The 25,959-nt window shown below is 45.4% G+C and overlaps 2 long non-coding RNA genes across 2 annotated transcripts in view; one reads left to right on the plus strand and one right to left on the minus strand.

Moving 5' to 3' along the window:
- LOC129143133 (uncharacterized) overlaps window positions 1-25,959 on the minus strand; it is a 206,483-nt gene that overhangs the window by 107,956 nt on the left and 72,568 nt on the right. The gene's annotated exons all lie outside the window — the stretch shown is intronic.
- LOC134807907 (uncharacterized) lies at window positions 4,541-15,329 on the plus strand. Its single transcript, XR_010149498.1, has 3 exons — window positions 4,541-5,390; window positions 9,599-10,027; window positions 14,027-15,329. It is a non-coding gene; the product is annotated as an uncharacterized LOC134807907 (long non-coding RNA).

Below are 25,959 nucleotides of genomic sequence, written 5' to 3' on the forward strand. Positions count from 1 at the left end.
TCCCCTAAGCTAAACATTGGAATAAAGTCACTTTCTTTAGACCAGACCTCACTTTTGTGAATTGGACCCTGCAGGTGGCAAGTGACTGGTACATGTTTCAGTTACACTGCTGCTCCAACATCATCCGCCAAAGAAAATCACCAGCCAGGGCTGGCTATGTGGCTCTACCATATCACAAGGACACCAAGAAATACAATCCTGACATATGCCCAGAAGGGGATAAAACTAAAATGGATATTTGGCAAAAGCATTGATGATTACCATATATAAATGACCGTATAGGGCCAGGCATGGTGGCTTATGCCTATAATCCCAGCACTTTGGGAGACCAAGGCAGGAGGATCACTGGAGCCCAGGAGTTTGAGACCAGCCTGGGAATCAAACCCATCTCTATGTAAAACAAACAACAAGCAACAACAACAACTACAACAAAAACCCACACACAAGAAAATGACCTTATAGGTTTTCTTACAACCCCATGATGCAAGGAGTTAGAGAGTAATCTTTTTTTTTTCCAGAAGTGTGGAAGGGGCAGCAACGGCTTGTTTCAACCAACCTCCTAGTGAGTACAACTCTAAGCTGGACAAAATGTTCTTGAAATAGGTGTGAATGTACTGGAGAACTACCAAAGGCAGTGAGGACTTGATGGGCCAAGATCCCAGGGAGAAGGGAAGCCCAGGGAGGTGAGACTCACATTGGGGGCTGCTTTTTCTCTTAGGCATTTACCATTCAAAAGTGGCAGATGATACCACATCATACCCACTAGGATAGCAAGGATGCATAGAAGTTGGAATCCTTGAGCATTGTTGGTGGGAATGTCAAATGGTCCAGCTACCGTGGAAAACAGCATGGTGGTCCTCAAAAAATTAGACAGAATTACTGTTAGGATCCAGCAATTCTACTATTAGGTATATATCCGAAAGAATTAAAAGCAGGGACTTGAACAGATATATGTACATCCCTGTTCACAGCAGAATTATTTGCAATAGCCAAGAGATGGAAACAAAACGTTGACCTGAAGAATCTGAGGCAAAATGAATGTAGACAGTTTATTTGGGCCAAGATTGAGGGCAACTGGCTTCCAAGTTGGTTTGGGGAGTGGTCCATTCAGCATAGGTTACAAGCAGGTTTTTAAAAGCAAAAGAGAACAAGAAATGGGCTGATACAAAATTGTTTGACAGGAATTCTCACTGGTTTGCAGAAACAACATCGATTAGCAATTGCCTATGCGTAGTTGAAATGTAGAGTATGAGTTATGGTGTTTAGCATGGGGCATTTTATGGCTACTTGGCATTAGTTAGTCTAGAGCCTGCATAGTAAGTGGCTTCAAGAGGTAATTATTTGGCTTACGGGGGGAGTGAGAATGATTGCTGTCACACGCTGTCACACACTGTCACATTTCAGTGCTCTCTGGGCCTGGTAGTTAAAGGGGGCTCACATTCCCCATATTAAAATATTTTCCTTTTTTTTTTTTTTTTTTGAGACAGAGCCTCGCTCTGTTGCCCAGGCTAGAGTGCAGTGGCGTGATCTCGGCTCACAGCAACTTCTGCCTCCCAGGTTCAAGCAATTCTCCTGCCTCGGCCTCCCAAGCAGCTGAGATTACAGGCATGCACCACCACGCCTGGCTAATTTTTATATTTTTACTAGAGACGGGGTTTCACCATGTTGGCCAGGCTGGTCTTGGACACCTGACCTCAGGTGGTCTGCCTGCCTCAGCCTCCCAAAGTGCTGGGATTACAGGTGTGAGCCACCACGTCCAGCAAAAAATGTTGTTTTCTTTCTCAAACCCAAATATCTATCAACAGATGAATGGATAAACAAAACATGGTACATATAGATACAATGGATAACCAGAACATCATCTGAGAAATGGGAATAATAATACCAAGCTTACATGTTTGCATGAGGATAGAGAAAAACGTGTATAAGATATCTGACACAATGCTTTTGTACTTTAAAAATGGTATGTCTGTGTAAACGCACCCAAGTGGAGCAATTGTTATAATGGAAAAATACTGACATCCACAGTGAGATTATTCTTGTAATACATATACAAATGTGCTAGGGGAAGAGGCTAGAAACAGATACAGCTGGGTAAAAACCGAGGCTCTCAAAGGTCACGGCAGAGCAGAGAAGCAGTGGGAAGAGATGCTTGTGGAGGTTTTGACACCTGAGTGAACCCTGAGGCTTCTGGATTTTGATGTTCCTCGCATTTTAATAATAGCAAGAGGAAACTAACATAAGAAAGAAATCCAGTGCAATATTTATTTTATGGTATTCTCTGTAAAATATGGTCACTTAAGCTTCTATGGATTAATGAAGAAAAGCCCTCACAGTCTAATTGAATCTTCTGCTGCTGTGTAATTGAAAAACAGGAATGAAAAATAACCCTATGGTGGGTTCTGAAATGGCTCAAGTTCAGCAAGGTCTGTCAGCCTCCAAAGGGCTGCTCCAGATAAGGTTTAAGCTTTCAAATGTCAAGGAGACTGCTCGCTCAGGAGCTCCCAAATTGAAATTCAGATTTTTTTTTTTCAGGGCTAAAAGTCACACTTAATTATGCTCTGAGCTTGAGAAATTCCTTAAGTAGCAGCTGCTTCTCTCAGGAATTAGGTTGAAGGAACAAGAAATGTTTTGTCCCATCCCCCATTAACTTAACAATTGAAATGTAGGCACGGAGAGATGATAGGGAAGAACAGGAAGAGATGGGATCAGAGAGAGAAGGGCTGGGAGTACGTATCCCAGCCTGGGAGGCAGGCAAGGTGGGCTTGAGGTGGGTCAGAACTACCCTTTTTAATAGCTTCAGGGTCTTTTCCCCACCTGTCTCACTCCCTTAGATACCCTTCCCTTGAATTTATACTCTCCCCATTTATCCCTTATTAAATCTCTTCTCAGGATAGAATTTAACAAGCAGATTTCTGTTGAAGGGAAGGTGATGGCCATAGATTAAAATAAAGACTTCCCTGGGAGATCTCTGAACAGAGAACAAAACCTCAAACCAAAGGAGTCATTTCTCATCTTGATTTAAAGGTCAGTGAGCAGAAGAATGTTCCCTGAGAGGAGCATTTAGTGTCCCTGAGATGGTGGGGTCTCTACGCAGCAAAGCAGCCTTATTCTCACTCTCTCTACTCATAGGGTGTTGTGCCAGACCCCAATTGACTCCAGTAGGAATGGCACTGTGTCTGAGGGGACAAAAAGAGATCCAGAGAGAGTGAACGAGACAAAGGGTTTACTGGGGGCATTTAAAAATAGGGACAGTCCAGTGGCAGTGGGCTGAACAGGAAGACTGCTACCCTTTGTGAAAAGCAAGCACCTAGCAGCCTCCATTTAACCCAAAACAAAATGCCTAGATCCCCTGTGTGGCCTGCATTCCACAGGATGGGCCAGAAGCTCTGATGTCCTTCAAACCACAGGGAGTGAATCTCCAGGTTGGCCACTCCCAGATTCCTTAGGTTGTAACTCCAAAAACAGTTTCTTCTTGGACCATAGTCATTCTCAGGGTATGCGTAAGTTAAGGCTGCCAGGTGCCTCTGCCACACATAGAGTACATTTCCTACCATTGTAACCTTTATTATCATTGTAAACATTAACATTTACATTTACTATAATTGAGTTAACACTTACTATAATTGGGCCTTTAATGAAATATTTCATTTCTTTATGATTTCACTATTTTTTGGCCTGTTTAGATTTGATTAAAAGGAGAGTTTTTAAATCTCCCACCACAATCATAAAACCAAATTTATAGAATAATTTCCTAGTAGCTCTATCAGTATTCATTTAAATTTAGATAAATAGATATGTATTAGGCTTATGTCTCACTATTATTGTTTCCTCTTTTTATCATATTCCACTACGCTGAGATTTTTGCTTTGATTCATTTGGTTTATTTATTTATTTATTTATTTATTTATTTTTATTTATTTTTGAGATGGAGTCTTGCTCTGTCACCCAGGCTGGAGTGTAATGGCACAATCTTGGCTCACTGCAACCTCCACCACCCAGGTTCAAGTGATTCTTCTGCCTCAACCACCCAAGTAGCTGGGATTACAGGCGCACACCACCACACCCAGCTCATTTTTTTGTAGTTTAGTAGAGACAGTTCATTGTGTTGCTCAGGCTGGTCTCGAACTCCTGAACTCAGGCAATCCACCCGCCTCAGCCTCCCAAAGTGATAGGATTACGGGTGTGAGCCACTGCCACTGTGCCCGGCCTTTATTTATTATTTTTTAAGCACATACCACCTTTGGGATTGATTCACACGTTGCTTGGATGGAGGCTTTTCTTGAATAAATTCCCCAAGTAGAGTGTGTGGGTGCAGTACTCTCTGACCCATATCATATCCACAGAAAACATTCTCTCACCCTGATAAGTGAGGCCTGTCAGCCTGGGTGGTGTCAGATCTTTAGGCCAAGGTCTTTTTTTTTTTTTTTTTTTTTTTTTTTTGAGACGGAGTCTTGCTCTGTCACAAGGCTGGAGCGCAGTGGCATGATCTCACTGCAACCTCCACCTGCCGGGTTCAAGCGATCCTCCTGCCTCAGCCTCCCGAGTACCTGGGACTACAGGCGCCAGCCACCATGCCTGGCTAATTTTTCAAGGTCTTTTTACTCTCATTGTCATTAGATTTTATTCTGCAATCTTCTAGCTTCCATTGTTGTAGATGAAAAGCCTGAGGAAGGTCTGATACTCCTTTATAAGTCATTTGTTCTTTTTGCCTGGAAACTTACAAAAATTTCTCTTTATCCTGGAAGTTGAGGGCTTTTTACAGGATATTTCTAGATGTGTGCCTTTTTTTCTCAATCCAGACTGGAATTCAATGAGCCCTTTTAAATAACAAGTCTTTTTTAATCACAGAAGCATTTTCTCTTTCTCTTTCTCTCTCTCTCTTTCTTTGTTTTGACAGAGTCTCACTCTGTTGCCCAAGCTGGAGTGCAGTGGCATGATCACAGCTCACTGCAGCCTTGACCTCCGACTCAAGTGTTCCTCCCACCTCAACTTCATCATTTATTTAATCCCTGTACTTCCTCCAACAATTCCTTTTCTCCTTCTTGAATTTCTGTTTCTTAAATTAGGTCTTCTGGATCAATCCTCTAAGCCTTTTATCATGGCAAAATTGCATGGGCATTAAGAAGCAAAAACATGTGATTAACAACAGCACAGCAAACCACCACAGCACATGTTTACCTATGTAACAAACCTACACATCCTTCACATGTATCCTGGAACTTAAAATAAAATTAAGTTAAATTTAAAACAACAACAACAACAACAAACCAGCACTTCACAGCACAGTCACAGAAGCGCAACTACCTGGGTCTGAACACCAGCTGTGCAACCCTGGGATTGTTCCTTACCCCTCTGATCCTCAGTTTCCTCAGCTGTGACATGGGTTGGTGAGTAATAATAGCTAACTCATAGGTGTTAGTATAAATTAAGTATATTAATGTATGTAAGTTTTGATAATAATATAGTGATTGTATTCCCTCATCTTTTTGAAGTTCTGTGCTATGATTTGAGATTTTCTTCCATTTGATCTTCCAGGCTACTGATTGATATTTCTACTGTTAAAGCAAACTAAATATGGCCTGAGAAGGACTCTGTACTCATATATTTGAGTCCTTGTGGATGAACTGTAACCTAGCTTAATAGTCAGACAAAACTGAAAACCTAACTTAATAGTATGTACCTGTAACAATAACTGAGTGTTGGACAATCCCAGTGGTCATACTTCAACCACTCATAGACTGCTGAATGTTCAAACTACGCACAAATAAGGCAAACGCAGAGCTGTAACCAATCTCACTGTTTCTGTACCTCACTTCTGATTCCTGTACGTCACTTTACCTTTTTTTTTTTTTTTTTTTGAAACAGAGTCTTGCTCTGTCGCCCAGGCTGGAGTGCAGTGGCACAATCTCGGCTCACTGCAAGCTCCGCCTCCCGGGTTCAGCCATTCTCCTGCCTCAGCCTCCCAAGTAGCTGGGACTACAGGCGCCCGCCACCACGCCCAGCTAATTTTTTGTATTTTTAGTAGACACGGGGTTTCACCTTGTTAGCCAGGATGGTCTCGAGCTCCTGACCTCGTGATCCGGCCACCTCGGCCTCCCAAAGTGCTGGGATTACAGGCGTGAGCCACCGTGCCCGGCCGCTTCACTTTACCTTTTTTTGTCTAAAAATTTGTCCTGACCACAAGGCACCCCGAGAGTCTCTGTGAATCTGCTGTGATTCTGGGGGCTGCCTGAATTATAAATTGTTCCTTGCTCAATTAAACTCCTTTAAATTTAATTTGGCTGAAGTTTTTCTTTTATCACCACTTTGCCCATGAGCTCTTTGAATACATCTACTGAGTTTTTAATCAGAAAATCATGTTTTTAGTTCCAGGAAAAAATGTTTTGATGCTATATTTAAGGCTTCTTAAATGCTCAGGAGGTAGACTGTATCATTATCCTCAGTTATTTACTGCTCCTCTCCGCAAGATGCTTACACTTTTCCACCCTGCTAACACCGGGCTTGGCGAGTGACTTGCTTTAGCCAATGAACTGTGAGCAGAAGCAACACAGGCCATTTCTGAGAAGCTTTCAGAGTCTTCATGTGGGCCGGGCACGGTGGCTCACGCCTGTAATCTCAGCACTTTGGGAGGCTGAGGTGGGTGGATTGCCTGAGGTCGGGAGTTTGAGACCAGCCTGGCCAGCATGATGAAACCCCATCTCTACTTTAAAAAATACAAAAATTAGCCGGGGATGGTGGCAGGCACCTGTAATCCCAGCTACTTGGGAAGCTGAGGCAGGAAAATCTCTTGAACCAGGGAGGCGGAGGTTGCAGCGAGCCGAGATCGCGCCATTGCACTCCAGCCTGGGCAACAGAATGAGACTCTGTCTCAAAAAAAAAAAAAAAAAAAAAAAAGAGTCTTCATGTGGTTCTGATGTCCCTTTTTCTGTCTTTCAGATAGGAGGGGGCTGTTCCTTGAACTTGAATCCTAAAATGAACAAGATATGGGGCAGGGCCAAACCCACTCATGAAGGCCATGTGATATGACAAAGAAGCAAACCTTTGTTTTCATAAGCCGCGGAGCTTCTGGGGTTGGTTGTTTCCATAGCACAATCTAGCAAAAGCTTACTAATACAGCCAATATGTTTGTTTGTTTGTTTGTTTTTTGAGACAGAATTTCACTCTGTCGCCCAGGCTGGAGTGCAGTGGCATGATCTCGGCTCACTGCAACCTCTGCCTCCCAGGTTCAAGTGATTCTCGTGCCTCAGCCTCCCCAGTAGCTGGGATTACAGGTGCGCACCACCACGCCCAGTTAAGTTTTGATTAATATAGATTGCTGTTATTTTGTTACTCGATGTTAGGCTCATGGTAGGGTCTAAGGGCATTCTTGCTTCTCCTGGTCCAGCCTCAGTCTTAGGCAGAGGCTGTGAGCCTGAGCCCTGTGGTTGAGGCCTTCTCAGAGTTTCTGCTCCTTTCCCATCCCCATGGCAACCAAACTCTGTCCTGGAATCTGTGCTGGGTCTTGGGTGTAAAAGAGCCCCTCCGGCCAGTCATAGTGGTTTATGCCTATAATTCCAGCACTTTGGGAGGCTGAGGTGTGAGGATTGCTTGAGGCCAGGAGTTCAAGACCAGCCTGAGCAACATAGCAAGAGTCCCTCCTCCAGACTCACACGTCTCCACTGTATATTGGTGCAGAATCCTAGGCCCAGAAGGTTTTCCTACCCCTGTTTTCCCAGGAGAAGTCAGCTTTTGCTTTGACTCTTATCCCAGAAGCAGTGGATCTTTGCCCTTGCCAGTGCAGAATGAGAGTTTCCTACTGTTTCCCAAAGGCAGCCAGACTCTGCTTCTACACCTGTGGCTCTGGGGTGGAAACTGTTTGCTGCCATTCTTCTAGCTGCTTGATGCTTTTACTTGATGAAAGAGGAGTCTTTGGACGTGAGTCCCCACCCACTTCTTGGCTACACCCTGGCGTAGCGTTGCCTGCATCATCTTGAATGCCTGCACCATCAAGCATGGGGCTCTTGCCCTATCCCCATTTTTTCTCGTGAGCACCTAGTGGAGGCCCATGGAAAAGGGCTTGTAGTGACAAACTCCCCTTCTCTCTGGGGCTCCCAGTCATTCTAAACTGATACGCGCCGGGTGCAGTGTCTCACGCCTGTAATCCCAGCACCTTGGGAGGCTGAGGCAGGCAGGTCACTTGAGGTCAGGAGTCTGAGACCAGCCTGGCCAACATGGTGAAACCCTGTCTCTACTAAAAATACAAAAATTAGCCAGGCATGGTGGTGCAGGCCTGTAATCCCAGCTACTTGGGAGGCTGAGGCAGGAGAATCGCTTGAACCTGAGAGGTGGAGGTTGCAGTGAGCTGAGATCGTGCCACTGCACTCTAGCCTGGGTGACAGAGTGAGACTCCATCTCAAAAAAAAAAAAAAAAATTAGCTGGGCATGGTGGTACACACCTGTAATCCCAGCTACTTGGGAGGCTGAGGCATGAGAATGACTAGAACCTGGGAGGAGGAGGTTGCAGTGAGCCAAGATTGCACCACTGCACTCCAGCCTGGGTGACAGAGCAAGACTCTGTCTCAAAAATAAATAAATAAATAAACTGAATGCTAATCCATACTTAGTCTTCGGGAATCCAAGACATTTGAGTTCCTTCCTTTTTACCAACACTGGTGGTGGCCACTTCCTTCTGTTCTCTGCCAAAGACAGGACCCACCTCATGGTATCCAAGCTGTGCAGTCACACAGTGCCCTGTGCTCAGAAGTTCCCCATATTTTTCACTGGGTCCTATAAATCTGTAAATGATGTAGCCAGTCCTGGGCAAAGGTAAAATAGCCCCTGTTCCCTATTTCTTCTCACGGGGGATAGTTACTCTTTGGAATTCAGTTCATTTCATTGCCTTGTGACCTCAGCTCTCTGACGAGTTTAAGAAAAGGTATGATTTGTAGATTATATGTCTTTTTCTCACCGTTTGGATGGGAGTTCTGTTCTTTTTTTTTTTTTTTTTTTTTTTTTTTTTGAGATGGAGTCTTGCTCTGTCACCCAGGCTGGAGTGCAGTGGCGCGATCTCGGCTCACTGCAAGCTCCGCCTCCCTGGTTCATGCCATTCTCCTGCCTCAGCCTCCCAAGTAGCTGGGACTACAGGTGCCCGCCACCATGCCCGGCTAATTTTTTATATTTTTAGTAGAGACGGGGTTTCACCGTGTTAGCCGGGATGGTCTCGATCTCCTGACCTTGTGATCCACCTGCCTCGGCCTCCTAAAGTGCTGGGATTACAGGCGTGAGCCACTGCACCCGGCCTGGGGAGTTCTTTTCTTTATTCATCTGCATCCTAAGCGAAAACAGCCTCTTTCTGTTAGAAATTATTTGAGGCCTTAAAGGGAGGTAACAGTGCTATGTTGTCTGCAGATTCCCTGCCAGTGATAAGTTGGTGATGGACAAGTGATTATCCCTGGGTGGTGTGACTCTTTTTTCTACTTTTTATTTGATTATATTATCCCAAATTACTTTTACAATGAGCAATCCCTGCTTGATTAAAAACAACTAGAGCATCAAACTTTGAAGCATCCCTTTTAAACTTTGTTTTGTTTTGTTTTGTTTTGTTTTTTAATGACAGTGAAATGATCCCTCTGAGTTCCTTCCCTAGACTCACTGGAGAAAACAGCATATCCAGGGGCACAAAGTGATATTATACAGAAGGCACAGACAACAAATTAACAGAACTCTGCTGCTCTAGGACATAGCTCCTTCAATCCTGGCCTTTGGATCAGGTGACCGGAGGGCCACTCTCTAAATATCTCCTCCCAGTACCACCATTTCTGCACTGGCTAGTAAGGACCAAATGTGGCCCCTGTTCCTTTCCTCCCATTCTGCTTTTGGGTAGTGGCTGCTTCCTGCTGAGACAGCATGTTTTTGGGCACTCCCTCTGGGAACATGGCATAAGAGGGAGTCAGAAGCCTTCCTCTCATCTCTGCCTCCAAGTCTATCACCTTAGACAAGTCGCTGAGCCTCTCCAAGCCTCAGTTTTTTCATCTAAAAAATAAAGGTAAGCACGATAACCACCCCCACTGGGTTTTTTTTAAGGAGGACCAAATGTGATGATGTTTTAAAAAAGTATTTTACAAGCTGCAAAGAACCCTCATTATTCATCTTGGTAAGCAACTTATACCTGGGAGTAGAATGGGGTAGGGGACAGATGGAAATGGGTCCTCACGTTCACTTTCAGAGCTCATATTTTGGAGCAAAACTTGGAGAGAATAGTATCTGCCTGTTCTCTTGTCTTTTAACCACCACTCCCCTATGCCCTGGTGAAACCTCAGTGTGTGGGTGTGGTTGCAGGGGCAGGCTATCTCTGTGGTCGCAATACTCAGGGGGCCTCCTTCCTTCCTGCTACCTTCTCCCTGGCTGAGTGGGCATGTGTGTTGGGGAGAGCTTCTACTACCATCAAGTAGAACCTATTAAGTACCTGGCAAGTGTTTCTCTGCTAGCTGGACACTAATCCTTTTCTGCAAGGGAGGGACCCCTTAATAGCCATCGCTGGGACATCTTCTCTGCCCTTGCCAATGCAGCTGCTGCTTCATGATCTCCCTGGAACAGGAGGGAACTTCCCCCCCCAAACAGAAGGTGTGCCCCATTACAAGGCCACAGAAATAAACTCCCTCTGCAGCTTCTCAACTAAATGGGGACTCCCAGATGGTAAGGCCCAAGTTCCAGGAGAAGCACAGCCAGGTTATCCCATGACAGGGAGCTGTCCACTACTGGCTGGTGGGCGATAGGGCACATCTGAAAAGGTGATTCTCTTTGACTAACTACTCTTCGTGCCATACAGCCTAGCAACTTGACCATTGATATTTCCTTTTTCCCTAGCATGGCTTTCTATTATTTTATTAATTTATTTCAAAATTATATGTATCTGAACACCTGTGAACACATCTGTCAACCCAAGATCTAATTTTTTTTTTTTTTTTTTGAGACAGGGTTTCACTGGTACCAAGGGGAGTGGCACAATCACGGCTCACTGCAACCTTGACCTCTTCAGGTTCAGGTGATCCTCCCACCTCAAGTAGCTATAGCTGGGACTATAGGTGCACCTGTAACAGGTGCACCAAGCTCAACTAATTTTTTAAATTTTTATTATTTTTGTTGCCCAGGCTGCTCTCAAACTCCTGGGCTCAAGTGATCTACCAGCCTTGGCCTCCCAAATGCTGGGATTACAGGCATGAGCCACTGCACCTGGCCTAAAATATCAACAATAACTTACATTTACCTGTGTGCTTCCCTTTACCCCTTTACTTCCATTTTGTCCTAATAATTTTCTTCCTTTAAAAAATAGTTAAATTAATGTTATCCTTAATTAATGTTTAATTAATGTTAAATTATATTTGATTAATGTAATGCTTAATAAATGTTTAGTTTTAGTTGTTTTTAAACTTGTTAGAGGGCCAGCCACAGAGGCTCACACCTATAATCCCAGCACTTTTGGGGGCCAAGGTGGGAGGATCGCTTGAGCCCAGGAGTTAGAGACTAGCCTGGGCAACATGGCAAGAACCCATCTTTACAAAAAAATACAAAAATTAGCTGGGCGTGGTGGCATGTGCCTGCTGTCCCAGCTGCTCAGAAGGCTGAGGTGGGAGGATCACTTGAGCCTGGGAGGTGGAGGTTGCAGTGAGCCGAGGTTGTACCACTTCACTCTAGCCTGGGTGACAGAGTTAGACCCTGTCTCAAAAAATAAATAAATGAAGAACACTTGATAGAAAGGTATTATGTTATAGGTAGTCTATATATAATTACATTGTAAGAACAGTGTAGCATGTAGTTATAGTTCATTGCTTTAATTGTGTAATATTCTACAGTGTGAATATATCAATTTGCTTATTCATTTACCTGTCAGTGGACATTTGGGATGTTTCTGGTTTGATTTTGTTTGTTTTTGCTGATATCTACAGAGCTCCTAAGGGTATTCTAATAGATATATCTTGATGCACACATTGGGTCATAGAGAATGTGAATATTCAATTTTATAATATAGTTAATATAGTCAATAATAGTCAATAATAATAATAATATAATGTATCAATCTGTTCTCTTTTTGGTTGGTACTTTTTTGTACCTAATTTAAGTATTCTTCCCCTCTTTTTAAATATTTTTTAGCGACAGGTCTTGTTCTCTTACTCAGGCTTCAGTGCAGTGGCTCAATCATAGCTCACTGCAGCCTGGAACTCCTGGGCTCAAGCAATCCTCCTACCTCAGTCTCCTGAGTAGCTGGGACTACAGGCACATGCCACCACACCCAGCCAATTTAAAACATTTTTTTATAGAGACAGGGTCTGCTTTGCTGCCCAGACTAGTCTCAAAATCCTGGCCTCAAGTGATCCCTCTACCTTGGCCTCCAAGAATGTTAGAATTACAGGTGTGAGCCACCATGCCTGGCCTCTTCCCTTCTTTAGTCCAAGAAAGACAGTCCTCTATCTTTTCTACCAAGATAAACAATGAAGACATGCTTTGACATTGCCCAGTTTCATTTTTCTCCATATGGATGTTTTCCTAGCTTCAGTTATTGAATAGTTCCTCTTTTATCTCCTAATATGATATAGCGATTGATATTTTAACCATAACTTCACATTGATTCTTCATAGAAGAAAAAATTTCACTCATAATCTTAATAAAACATTATGTTGACATATACCTTTAAAACATATCAATTAATTACTTTTTTTTTTTTTTTTTTTGAGACGGAGTCTCGCTCTGTCTCCCAGTCTGGAGTGCAGTGGCGCGATCTCCGCTCACTGCAAGCTCCGCCTCCCGGGTTCACGCCATTGTGCTGCCTCAGCCTCCCGAGTAGCTGGGACTGCAGACGCCCGCCACCACGCCCAGCTAATTTTTTTTTTTTTTTTAAGTAGAGACGGAGTTTCACCGTATTAGCCAGGATGGTCTCCATCTCCTGACCTCGTGATCCACCCGCCTCGGCCTCCCAAAGTTCTGGGATTACAGGCGTAAGCCACCGCGCCCGGCCTTTTTTTTTTTTTTTTTTTTTAAACTGAAAAGTGATCACTTCTGTAGAATATATTTCCTACTGGCTATGCCCTCCTTGGCTTCACCCATGGCATTGGGCAAGTACCTGGTTGGCCCATTGCACTTCAGTGCAGAGCCTGGAGCCAGAAGGGAGGCCCTGCCATTGGTCAGCAGGGCAGCTCGCCTCACAGCTTCATTTGGACAAGAGTCGCAGACAAGCTCAAGGGTCTAGGGGAACCAGGTTTGGAGATGTTAGACTGGGAATGGGCTAGCTCAGAATCAATCTGAATGATATGACATTGTTACAGGCTGGGTTGAATTATGTTCCCCCAAAGGATATATCCTGGCCCCCAAACCTGTGAATGTGGCCTTATTTGGGAATAGTCTTTGCAGATGCAATCAAGTTAGGATAAAGTCATACTCAACTAGAGTGGTCCCTAATCCAATGACTGGTGTCCCTATAAGAAGAGGAAAGTTTGGACACAAATACACAGGGAAAAGACCTCATAAAGATGGAGGTAGAAATGAATATGATGGGTCTACAAGGCAAGAAACGCCAAGGAATGCCAGGAACGATAAGAAGCTAGAAGAGGCAAGGAAGTTTTAAAGCAAACTATATATGTCCTGAGAAGGACTCTGTACTTCTATATTTGAGTCCTTGTGGATGAACTGTAACCTAGCTTAATAGTCAGACAAAATTGAAAACCTAATTTAGGAGTATGCGCCTGTAACAATAACTAAGTCTTGGCCAATCCCAGAGGCTATACTTCAACCATTCATACTCTGCTGAGTGTTCAAACTACGTTCAAATAAGGCAAACACTGAGCTGTAACCAATCAGGTCATTCTGTACCTCACTTCCAATTTCTGTACATCATTTCCCTTTGTCTGTAAATCTTCTTCCACCATGTAGCTGCGCCGGGAGTCTCTGTGAATATGCTTGATTTGGGGGCTGTCCGATTCACAAATTGTTCATTTAATTAAACTCAATTAAACTCTTAAATGTAATTCAGCTGAAGTTTTTCTTTTTTCAGAAGGACCCTCTCCTAGAGACTCTAGAGGGAGCATGGCCCTGCCACCACCTTGATTTCTGACTTCTAACCTCCAGAATTGTAAAAGAATAGATTTCTGTCATTTTAAGCCACAGTTTGTGGTACTAACACAGACACCTTCTCCTCTGCCAAAAATAATAATTCATGTGATGGGATAAAAATGACTGGCGAGTTCCCAACCTTTCCCACCCCCATGGCCCCTAATGAGGGTCCTGGTTACACTCTCCTCAGTTCCTCCTGGAGCCCACCCTCCAAGGAAGGAGCCCCACCCTGCCAGCCATTTGTGAGATAAAAATCAGAGGAAACGGAAACTGAGAGCCAGACCGGGAGCCCCTGCAGCAAGTGAGAACCATGTGTGGGAGAAGACGGCGGGGGACGTGCAAGAAGAACTGTGCCTCTCACATGGCCACCGTGAGAATCGAGTGCAGTCTAACGAAGGACTACGTTCACTTATCGGTGTGAGAAACACACGTGAAAGACTTGAGTTATTTTGAAATCACGTTTTGTTTCATGGTCTTTTGACCGCATCGCAGCTCCAGCACATTGCTGAGCCATGTGGACCGAGGCTCTGTGAGCTTTCCTCTCCTCCCCATCACTGAATGCTTTCTGCCCTCCAGGCCCCTGCTAAGTGCTTGGCAGACTGCTCTCCTGTCCTCACAGCAACTCTAGAAGGACAGTGCTGTTTTAGATGACAAAACTGAAGCCTCACAGCAAACCTCAGTGAAATAGCCAAGGTCTAAAAGCTCAGATTACCTCACGCCTAGCTCAGAGCTATTAGAATAATAATAGAAGCAGCAAGGAGCCTTGAGGCGACACCTAGAAGCTGGCAACCAACCCTACTACTGGTCTATGCTCTTGGGACAGCCTTGCCTCCTGGGATAATGGCAGCTCTGTTACCCTCCGGGAGATAGAGAATGGTGTGTTTCTGGCATTGAGGCCTAGCCAGGCCAGGGTGGGCAGAGGTGGCTGCTATACAATGGGCTCTGGAGCCAGACTGACAGGGTTCCCCCCAGCTCTGCCACTCTCTAGCTATATGGGCATGTTATCTGACCTCCCTGGGCCTCTGTTTCCTCATCTGCAAAATGGGGATAATAATAGTTGCCACCTCAGAGGGTAGTTGTGAGGATTAAGTGAATTAATACAGTATGTGACATGCTTAGAACAGCACTGGACACAGTAAGCCCTTAATAAAAGCTAGCTCTTGTGATTATTGAAAAACATGATGCTCTACTCAGATCTGACAAGACCTTAGCTACAAAAAATATAAATCATCAAGCAGACTGTCTGATATGTGTATTTTTATTGAGTGTAAGAATGAACCTCGGCGGGTGCAGTGGCTCACGCCTGTAATCCCAGCACTTTGCGGAGGCCAAGTTGGGCAGATCACTTGAGATCAGGAGTTCGAGACCAGCCTGGCCAACATGGTGAAACCCCATCTCCACTAAAAATACAAAAAATTAGCCAGGCATGGTGGTGCATGCCTGTAATCTCAGCTGCTCGGGAGGCCGAGGCAGGAGAATTGCTTGAACCCGGGAGGTTCATTCGTGACCCCTCTATCTCAATTCCTGCTTCTGTGGAATGGGGATTGCTCTCTGCCTCACAGAGATTTTGTGAGCAGGAAAGGCACAGAGTAGGACTCACAGCAGCTAATAAATAAGTTTGTCTCCTTGGTTTATAATGGCCAAGCTCATGCACCCTCAGAATAAGTACAGAAGGTGAGGAGACTGTGCAAGTAAACATGGTAGGTACAGGTGACCTGGGTCCAAGCCCCTTGTTGGGCCAGGTGTTCCCTTTTCCTTCCTCTCTCTCAGGCCTGCTTAGGGATTAGAGGGTGGGAGAGCCAGTCAAGAGCAGGTTGCCATCCTCCAGCAGCACGGAGGTCTGTGATGGTCTGGGATGTGACAGGGACCTGTGGCTGATTTCTAACCAGCCTTCTAACCAGTTGAAGAGCTGGACCAGCTTTCTGTGCTGCAGAAAGCTGCAGCGGGGTTGACAGACAGACTGGCACTCACACCCTGGGCACATCACCTTCTGCGGACCTTATGGGCCTCACCTATAAAGCAGGGATAATAGAGCCTACCCCACAGACCTCTTGTGAGGATTCCAGATGGTACTTGGGAAAGCACCTTGCAGGGCACCTGGCATCTAGCACGCTTCTGTAAAAGCCACTCGGATGCGACATTCCTAGCCCACGTGGTTGCTCTTTGGTTTTCCTTTTCTGTAAAATGGTGATGATAAAACTACCACCTCCCAGGTTTAACATGAGCATGAGATAAGGCAGGGCACAGAGGAAACGTCGATAAAGGACAGCTACGAGGGATGTTACATGCTTTTACACTTATTATTCCTGTGAACCAAGAGTTTGGATAGCTCTCCGATCCTTGATAAAGGGCCTTTCCAACTAATCTCAGGGACCACTCCTACAAGAATCACATAAGCATGGCAACTGCTCCCTGCCTTCTACAACTTCCTGGCTGGCACAGATCAGAGACTCGCCCACAGGTCTCCTTGCTAGGCAGGCTCCTCGGCCCCTCCCTGGTGCCCTGTCAGCTCTAGGCTTTCTTGCCCCCTCATCAGGCAGTGACCACCCACCCCTCATAGAAACCCACACGTACAGAGGGACTCAGGTTCAAGGCCTTCTCTTTTTTGGTTGCCCCGTAGATAAGCACTCATGGCATTTTAGTTTTGTAAGTTTCACAGCAGATAATTACAGGAAAACAGATAGGGGATGGTCAAAAGAGCAAATCCCAGGAAGGTGCAAAGTCCTCCCAGGCTGGTCCTGACTTTCTGGGAATAGGAAGTGTTACTCCTGAAGACTGTGGCGATTCATAGTACTTTTATATTGAACATGGGACCAGGACACCGAGAGGCAGGTCAGCCCTGGAGAAATTTCAGCCAGTGCTAGTTTCCTGTCAGGAAAGGCAGGGGAGAAATGGGCAGCTTCCACTCTTCACAAAGGATAGCAGTGAATGAACTCCACTGCTACAGAGACAAACCCCTCAGGTCCTGGCTGAAGACAGACCAGGCAGCCAGCAATCTCAGATGCCTGACCTATTTCCAGGGGACAGGGGGCTGGACACAGAGAGGAGGGTCACCAGCCTGGCACAGAGAACACAGAGAGCAGAAAACTGAGCCAAGAAGGCTGCCCCCTACAAGTGTTTACCTGAAATATTCACAAACATGATGAGTCACAGAAAGAAAGCAGAAAAACCAGTAAGATGTGTAACCAGATTCTCTTCCACAAAGCAAGGAGAAGTTGTGGCAATAATGCCAATGGGCACGGTGTGCTCTGCTGAGGGCCCTGCTTGAGAAACCTGTGTCTCCACCACACTTTCGGCCTCAGCTAAGGTTGAGAAGGGAAACTGACAACTGTGCCAGGGCAGGAAAGTCCCTGCAGGAAGCCTGCTGCTGGTCTGGGTTACCAGGGCAACTGGCAGCTGCTCTCTTCTCTTGAAAGAGAATGGACTTGGGAGGCCCAGATGGGCTCTGCCCTAGTAGCCCAAATAAGAAGGCTTAACCTTAGACAGCATCAAATAACATCGGAGTACGCCGCCCCCACAGCACTTCCCATGCATCCCCATCTCATTTCATCTACCTCTCAGGAGAGCCGGGTGCAGGGTGATTATACCCATTCCATTCCACAGTGGAGAAAACTGAGATCCGGAGACACTAAGTCACTTGCTTAGATTTACGTGACTAAGAATTAGTTTGGATCCATCTGGGCATGGTGGCTCACACCTATAATCCCAGCACTTTGGGAGGCTGAAGTGGGCGGATCACTTGAGGTCAGGAGTCCGAGACCAGCCTGGACAACATGGTGAAATGCCATCTCTACTGAAAATACAAAAACAAAAACAAAAACAACCAACCAAACAAACAAAAAACTAGCCAGGCTGGGGGCTTATACCTGTAATCCCAGCTACTTGGGAGGCTGAGGAAGGAGAATTGCTTGAACCCGGGAGGTGGAGGTTGCGGTGAGCCGAAATCGCACCACTGCACTCCAGCATGGGTGACAGAGGGAGACTCTGTCTCAAAAAAAAAAAAAAAAAAATAGAATTAGCTTGGATCCAACCTGAGTCTTTAAACACCAAGTCTAGTGAACATCCCCCTACACAGTCTGGCTGCCAAATCAAGAGCTTGGGTTTTTTCAGTGCTCTCATATCTATGAATGCATGCATTCTGTTTGCAAAATACCAGGCATGGATCATTCCCCTCTTCATCTCCCACATCAGAGATGTGAAACGGCCGTGCAAGGAGGCAGGGCTGCCACGGCAGCAGTTTGAGTGGGTAGCCAACATCTGACCGAGACTCGAATCCAGAGCTTTTTCCATGACACCAGCTGGCTGCCTTGCCCCTCACCACATCTGGAAAAAATGACTCAGGTGACAGCAGGCTAATCATGTCATCCTTGTGACTGCAGGTGCCACGTCGTTTATGAAGCACTTTAAAGTGGGAACGCTTGCCCTGGCTTTCCCCCAGGCCTTTATTAAGTAAAGGTCATGCTGTTTGTTAAGATTTGAGCACACTGGTGGCTGGCTCACAGGAAAGAGCTTCATAAGCTGTGCCTGAGATAAGGTTGCTTCTGGAGGCCTCTCTGCAGAGAAGAGCAAAGCCCACCCCCACTGCCTGGCTGGTTGGATAATAAGACTCAGAAGCTCCAGTTCTCCCTGTCCCGTCTGGCCTCTGTGCATTGTCTGACTGCACTGCCACTTTTCTCACCTGCCTGAGGTTACTGTCCCAGAACCACCTGACCGCACAAGAATGGCGGGAGCAAAGATAGGTTCAGGCCCAGGGATGGTTTCTAGTCTCCCTCTGTGATGGTGATTTTTCTGGCTGCAAGAGGTTTCCAATCCTGTCTCCACCAATGATTCCACAACTTTCCCTCATTCTCTGTGACTCTGGATTCCAGACTCAGGGCCCCGAGGTAACCTGAAGCCTCTCATCTGGTCATTGCGCTAAAACCTTGGCTAGGGCAGGTGGCTTCCTTCTATGCCCAGATCAAAGGAGTGAGCAATGCCCTCAGCAGCTTCCCCAAGGCAGTAACAGGAAATAATCCTGCTCACCAGCCCCTCCCACCCACACTGTCCCAGCAGGTGGTGTTTGCAGAGGTAGCACCAGGTAAGGCAGGTGGCAGGGGAGAGGAACTGGATTGAAACCTCAGTTGGCCTCAAGCCACCCACTGCTCCCACCTTTCCTGTGTGGCTAGGATGTTCTGTAGCACAGACCACAGGTACGTGAGAAAAGTGGCAGTCCAGTCAGACACAGAACCTGCAAAGCCACATAGGAAGGGGAGAACTGGAGCTTCTGAGTCTTATTATCCAATCAGGGAGTTGGGGTGGGATTGGTTCCTCTGCAAAGAGGCCTCCAGAAGCCAGCCTTATCTCAGGCACAGCCTTGGGAACCATTTCCTGTGAGTCAGCCGCCAGCGTGCTCACATTGTAACCATGTTGGGCAGCATTCGCAGGCCTCCTGTTGTGAGGCAAGAAGCCTCCGCTGTTCTGGAGGAAGCCCACGTGGGGTGATTCTGAGCAAAGTCATTATGGGTCCTGTTAGGAAACATTAATTGTGTTTATGGGTAGAACCGCCCCCAAACAAATTAGACACATGTTCTAAGGTGTCCATTTTTTAAAATCTTGGTTGAGGTTGCCCTTTGGCTCCTGGGTGACATGAGTGCTTTGTTGTCCAACATTTGTTCCTGGGAGATGGGGTTACCAGAGGTCGGAAGACCTGACCCTCTCCTCACCTCAGGCTGGAGGAAAGGCTGTGACGATGCGCTGGGAGGGAACAATGCTGCCTAGACGGGCCTGAGGCTCTGACAACAAAACACTCAGACTGGACACTAAGATGGTGGTTTATTTTCTCAGAGGGGAAAGGGTCAGACCACACCTTCAGGTGTGGAGGGAGAAGGGAGATTGCCCCTAACAGAAAGGGGTGTCCTCATGGTCTGTCATCCCAAGGCAGGCAAGGAAGAGTGTTGTGGGCTGGAAAGGGAGGGATTTCTTCCTCTCTCTGTGGAGAAAGGGGGCCTGTATATTGCTGTTGGTGGGAGCTAAAGTGGCCCCTGCCAAATGGAGGCCTTTGGGTACAAGACACTTCTCCTCTGGAGGCAGATGGAAATTTCTAAGGCTGCTTTCTTTATGCCCCCACTCAGTGGAACCTGTGGTCAGATGAGCTGCGGGGGGTTGGGGAGGGCAATGTCTCCTTCCCAAGGCCTGGCAGAGTCACTAAGTCACCAGTCCCATAAGCTACAGAGGCAGAATCATGGCAGCAAGAAGAAAAGGGTAGAGTGAGAGTGAGAGATACTTTCTGGAGCTGTGCAAAGCTGTCCCTGGGAAACTTTCAGAAATACTTGGGAGGGGAACTCTATGGTTATGTAGAGTTAGATGTAGGAAGGAAGTATAATTTCACTTTAGAGTTGGTAAAGTTTCAACATAGGTTAATTGCATATGAAACACTCATTTCAAAGATGAAGTAACCAGGGGTTTGGAGGCCTGAGAAAGAGAAACCATGAGAAGGGGGTCTTCTGTCTGAGAAGCAGTTGCAACCCTCCGGCGGTAGCAAAGACCCAGGAGTTCCTGGGGTCTTGCGTGGAGCCTCGACAGCACATGTGCCTGGATTTTGGGTAAGGGTGGCACAAATGAGGCCAGAAGCACCCCTCCTTCTACCTGGCACATCATAAGGTGATCAAAGAATAATTTTTTTGAAAAAAGTCAAAAGCTGGCAGGGTGCAGTCGCTCATCTCTGTAATCCCAGTACTTTGGGAGGCTGAGGCGGGCAGATCACCTGAGGTCAGGGTTTGAGGCCAACCTGGACAATAGCCCCTACTAAAAATACAAAAATTAGCCGGGCGTGGTGATGGGTGCCTGTAGTCCCAGCTACTTGGGAGGCTGAGGCAGGAGAATTGCTTGAACCTGGGAGGCAGAGGTTGCAGTGAGCCAAGATTGTGCCATTGCATTCCAGCCCGGGTGACAAGAGTGAAACTCCATCTCAAAACAAAACAAAAACAAAAAAGTCAAAAGCTAACCAGAGGCAACCACACATGGAAAATAGTACAACCTTATGACGTAAGACTGAAAAGGTGTCAAGAGGGAAGAAATAGAGGGTCTCAGAATGGAATGTTAGCTGTCTCTCTCCCACACACATAGCTGAAGCCAAATGAGGGAAGGTAAGAGAACAGGATCCCAAGAAGGGTCACCAGCACCTCTCAGTTCGGCACAAAGAGGGCCAAGATGCTAAAGGCAGCCTGGGGAGTCCAGGAGAAGCTCCAGAGAGGAGGAGCCCCTGGGCACCATCACAGAAGCCAGCAGCAGCTGGAGGAGTGGCTGGCTGGACTTGCTGCTGTTCAGAACTCTGTGCTGTCCAAGGGAATGAGCTGAAGTCCCAGGAGGGGACATGTGCCTGCCAAGTGGAGCAGACCCAGGTGTGGGATGCTAGCCCACGTCAGGAGGGAGCCAGGCCCAGCTCTGTCCTTCACCTGTCCATGTGACCCTCAGAGCTCAGGAAGCAGGAAGGAAGTACCACCCAGCCCCCAAACTCTAGTATTGAGGAAATGACAGGTAGCTAGAAAAGGTGTCAAAAAGAATTCGTCCTCACACTCTCAGAGCGTTAGATAGTCTGATCAGACTTACCTGTGCAAAATTAAAAGCGACAGCATGAAGGCTAAGCCAACATACTAGATTTTAAAAAAGAAGAACACCAAGAAGGAGAAGGCAGAGTAGGAGAAAGAAAAGAAGGAAAATAAGCAAGAAACAGGCTGAGTGCGGCAGCTCATGCCTGTAATCCCAGCACTTTGGGAGGGTAAGGCAGGAGGATCACTTGAGCTCAGTAGTTCGAGACCAGGCTGGGCAACATAGTGAGACCCTGTCTCTATGAAAAATAGAAAAAATGACCAGGGTGTAGTGGCGCACGCCTGTAGTCCCAGCTACTCTGGAGGATAACGCAGGAGGATCAATTGAGCACAGGAGGTGGAGGCTGCAATGAGCCATAATTGCACCCCTGAACTCCAGCCTGGGTGACAGAGTGAGACTCTGTCTCAAAAACGAACAAAAAAAGCAAGAAACACAACATGAAAAAGATAAACATATCCAGATATCTAGATTGGGAGAAATCACTCTCCCAAGTACAGAAGAAAACTCCTGAGAATGCTTCACATTGTAGAACAAATAAGAATATATAATACTTAATTAATCATTTTAATTTAATAGTTAATTATATTAATTTAACAATTAATAATTTGTATTAACTTGGTATATATTAATTTTAAAATATTTAATATGCTTTTGAAATTTAGTAAAACGAGAACCCAAAGATGACTTGATAAGTCTACCAAGTGAAATGCAAAGGAAATTCAGAGCTAAGGAAAAAAATTCAGGATGAAAACAAGAGCTTTATAGAGCTATTAGATAAATTAGAAACATCAAGGAAGCTTGAAATTTTCCCAGCTCAGGAAAATCTTGAGATAATTCTAGTGAACATGGAAGAAAATGACAAAGCAATTAAAGTAGTTAAGAAGATGTGGGATGTATGGAGGACAAACACAAATCAACGTAAGGATAATTACTATTGAATTTCAGGTCAACATGTTGAGCACAGGGCGAACTCCCCCTACTGCTGTCATCTCCTATTGCAAATGCATAGAAAAACTTAATAAAATATAAAAATATATTTTAGATTGATATGTCCAAGCTCCATGCAAGAAAGGGAAATCTCCAGGGACAGAATAGGAACAAAGTCATACAGGCATCCCTCAGGCATAGTGCCAGTTTACTTCCAGACCACCACGCAGTAAATATCATGATAAAGCAAGTCACACAAATTTTTTGGTTTCCCAGTGCATATAAAAGTATGTTTACCCTATACTGTGGTTTATTAAGTGTGCAATAGCATATGTCTAAACAATGTACATACCTTAATTAAAAGATAATATTGCTTAAAAATGCTAATGAAGTGAGCACGTGCTGTTGGAAAAATAGCACTGATAGACTTGCTCCACGCAGGGTTGCCACAAACCTTCAATTTGTAAAAAATGCAATATCTGCAAAGTGCAATAAAGCCAAGTATAATAAAATAAAGCATGCCTGTAAATGGGAGCTAAAGCCGGAAGACCCACAGGGGACTCAGACTGGATGAGCTGTGGTTGCAATTTCAATGCGTCATGAGCCCCACATGCAGCAGGAAGCCATGAGTCCAGGAGGCAGGACCATGCCACCCCTTCAGGAAGAGGGCTGCCCAAGGTTGTGGCTGAACACAAGCCATCTGCCCAGCTATCAGTGGAAACAGTCAACAGTCCTGGTCCACTAGCCATAGACTTGGTTTGAAGTCAGTGCTCTATTCCATAGGACAACACTGAAACCTCCTCACCGGAATCCTTCTTCTAAAACCCAGACCACAGAGTGGAGAAGTCCCAAGAAAGATGGCTCCCATGAAAGACAAGCTCATAGGCAAGAATTACACACCCTATAAGGAAGATCAACAACACTAAAGGCAGTTTTCAGACCCCGCCAAAGAAGAAAATTTATACTTAAGGAACTAGACATAATAGACAATCTTGAAGGGGGTTTTAAAATGTATACATAAAACTTCAGGGAACTAAATGAAAGAATAGCCATCACAAATAAGAACAGATGGTTATGAAATAAAAATAGGCAAATACATGAAAAAGTATATGTATTAGAAACGAATAATGCAGTTATTGAGGTAGCTGGATGTCTTATTTATGTTTTATAGGTGTGTGAGTTTTTTATACACAAACATTCACATGTACATATACAGAAAAAGATTGGAGGGAAATACATCAAGTGGTAAGTAATAGCTAACTCTGAGAATAGGACTAGGGGTGTTTTAATTTTCTTCTTTTTGCCTACCTGTAACTTCAAACTTTTTTGTTACAGTGAATATGTAATTAAGAAAAGAAAAAATCACTAAGAGACATATTTGTTTTTTAATTTTTAACTTTTTTTTTTTTGTAGGGACAAGGTCTCTCTATATTGCCCAAGCTGGCCTCAAACTCCTGGGCTCAAGCAATCCTCTCGCCTCACCCTCTCAAAGTGCTGGGATTACAAGTGTGAGCCACTGTGCTCAGCCTAAAGACACATTTTAATTTCACAATGATGAAGGATGTATACCTACTATGTACCCTCAAAATTAAAAATTGAAACAAAAAGCGAAGGCAGAGTTGGTAGAGCTTGGACTCAGTCAATATCACCACATGTAAAACGATCATGAATTAAACCAAGAGATATTAATAAAATTTTATTATACTACATGAAAATAGTTGAATAAGATTTGAACAAATGTTTAGAGCATATTGGGATTGTCTGACCTTATTTAGGATCAAGGTGATACCCAAAATAATTCACTTCAAAGAGTGAGGCAGGCATCCTCCAGAGTGTCTACCACTGAGACCCAGTGAGAGGCCCTGGTGGAGAAGGGAGGTTCTGCGCCAAAGAAGCCAAGCAGTAATTTTGAATGTGAGCTGCACATAAAAAAATCATACAGGGCTGGGCGCAGTGGCTCATGCCTGTAATCCCAGCACTTTGGGAGGCAGAGGCAGGGGGACCACTTGAGGTCAGGAGTTCGAGACAAGCCTGGCCAACAAGGCAAAACCCCGTCTCTACTAAAAATAATACAAAAAAATTAGCCAGGCATCATGGTGTACACCTGTAAGCCCAGCTACTCAGGAGACTGAGGCAAGAGAATCACTTGAACCCAGGAAGTGGAGGTTACAGTGTAATGTATGTGTATACACAGTGTAATGTGAGTTTCCCGGTCACAGCATCCTAAGGGACTGAGTCACAACTGCAGTGTGAATAGAAATATTTTTTACCCTAGGCCCCTACCCCATGGTCCCCTCCTCCTCCTCCTCCTGGCAGGGCCCAAGTATCTCATCAACACTGCCTCCACAGATAAAGCCTTCCTGGACTTCTCTCTGGGCTATTCTCCACTGTGCTTCAGTGGGATCGGCAGCAGGTTTTGCATGAGCACCAGCCTGGCCATCATCAAGGCAAGAAGTGATGTTGCCAGCTCCATACATCACTGCTAGTGTTGGCCACTAGCAATACAGTGTAGTCACTGTCACTCCCCAGTGAGGACATCACCGTGTACTCTGACCGTGGTTGCCACTACCCCATGTTGGGGCTGACACTACCCCATTGCCCCTGTGCCAATTAGACCAAAGAGTGCCCTTCCTTAAGACATTGGACTTCCTCTAACAGAAAACCATCATGATATTCTGACTTTAGGATGCAACACTTGGCTGCCATTTGCTGGAAAGATTTCTCTTTGGTGTCCATTATGTGTATGGGCTTCTTGGGATGTGGTAGAGCACAGCCTGGCCAGTTTCTAACTCTTTGAAGTGGAAGAGATGTCTCTCCTGATCAGTTTTCATGGCTTGTTTATAAGGCTCCAAAAGGACCACTCCTGCTCTTTTCATTTTCTTAGGGCCTCCTAGATTCCTCCACCAGGGCTGGGTCAGTAGTCATCAACCATCAACCACCATCAACCACCCAGGGATACGTGCAAGAGACTCCCCGCAGTGATGCTACCGTGGAGTGATTTTTTTGCCCATCCAAGCATATTCTTCAGGGGTCAAAGTCACCTTTGTCTTTATTTTTTTTCCCCTAGACATGTAAACCTGCTCTCCTAGAATCCTGTAGTCAGTCCTTACCTTAAAATTATCTTCATTTCTTCAAGGAGTCCTAGTGGGTTTTCACACAAAGTGGATACCTGAAATCCCATCTGGGCATGCCAACGCTTAGCTCTTGCCTCCAGCACAACTGGGGTCACAGGAGTCTCTGCCACACAATTGTGACTTATTAGACAAACATGGCCTGCAGCTGCCTGAACTTGGCTGGCTTCTCTGAAAGAGTCTCCTTCCATCACAAGTCACCTGTGGTCTCTTAGTGTTCATTCACAAC

Source organism: Pan troglodytes, chromosome 12 (genome assembly GCF_028858775.2).
Source record: "Pan troglodytes isolate AG18354 chromosome 12, NHGRI_mPanTro3-v2.0_pri, whole genome shotgun sequence".
Taxonomy (NCBI): Eukaryota; Metazoa; Chordata; class Mammalia; order Primates; family Hominidae; genus Pan; species Pan troglodytes.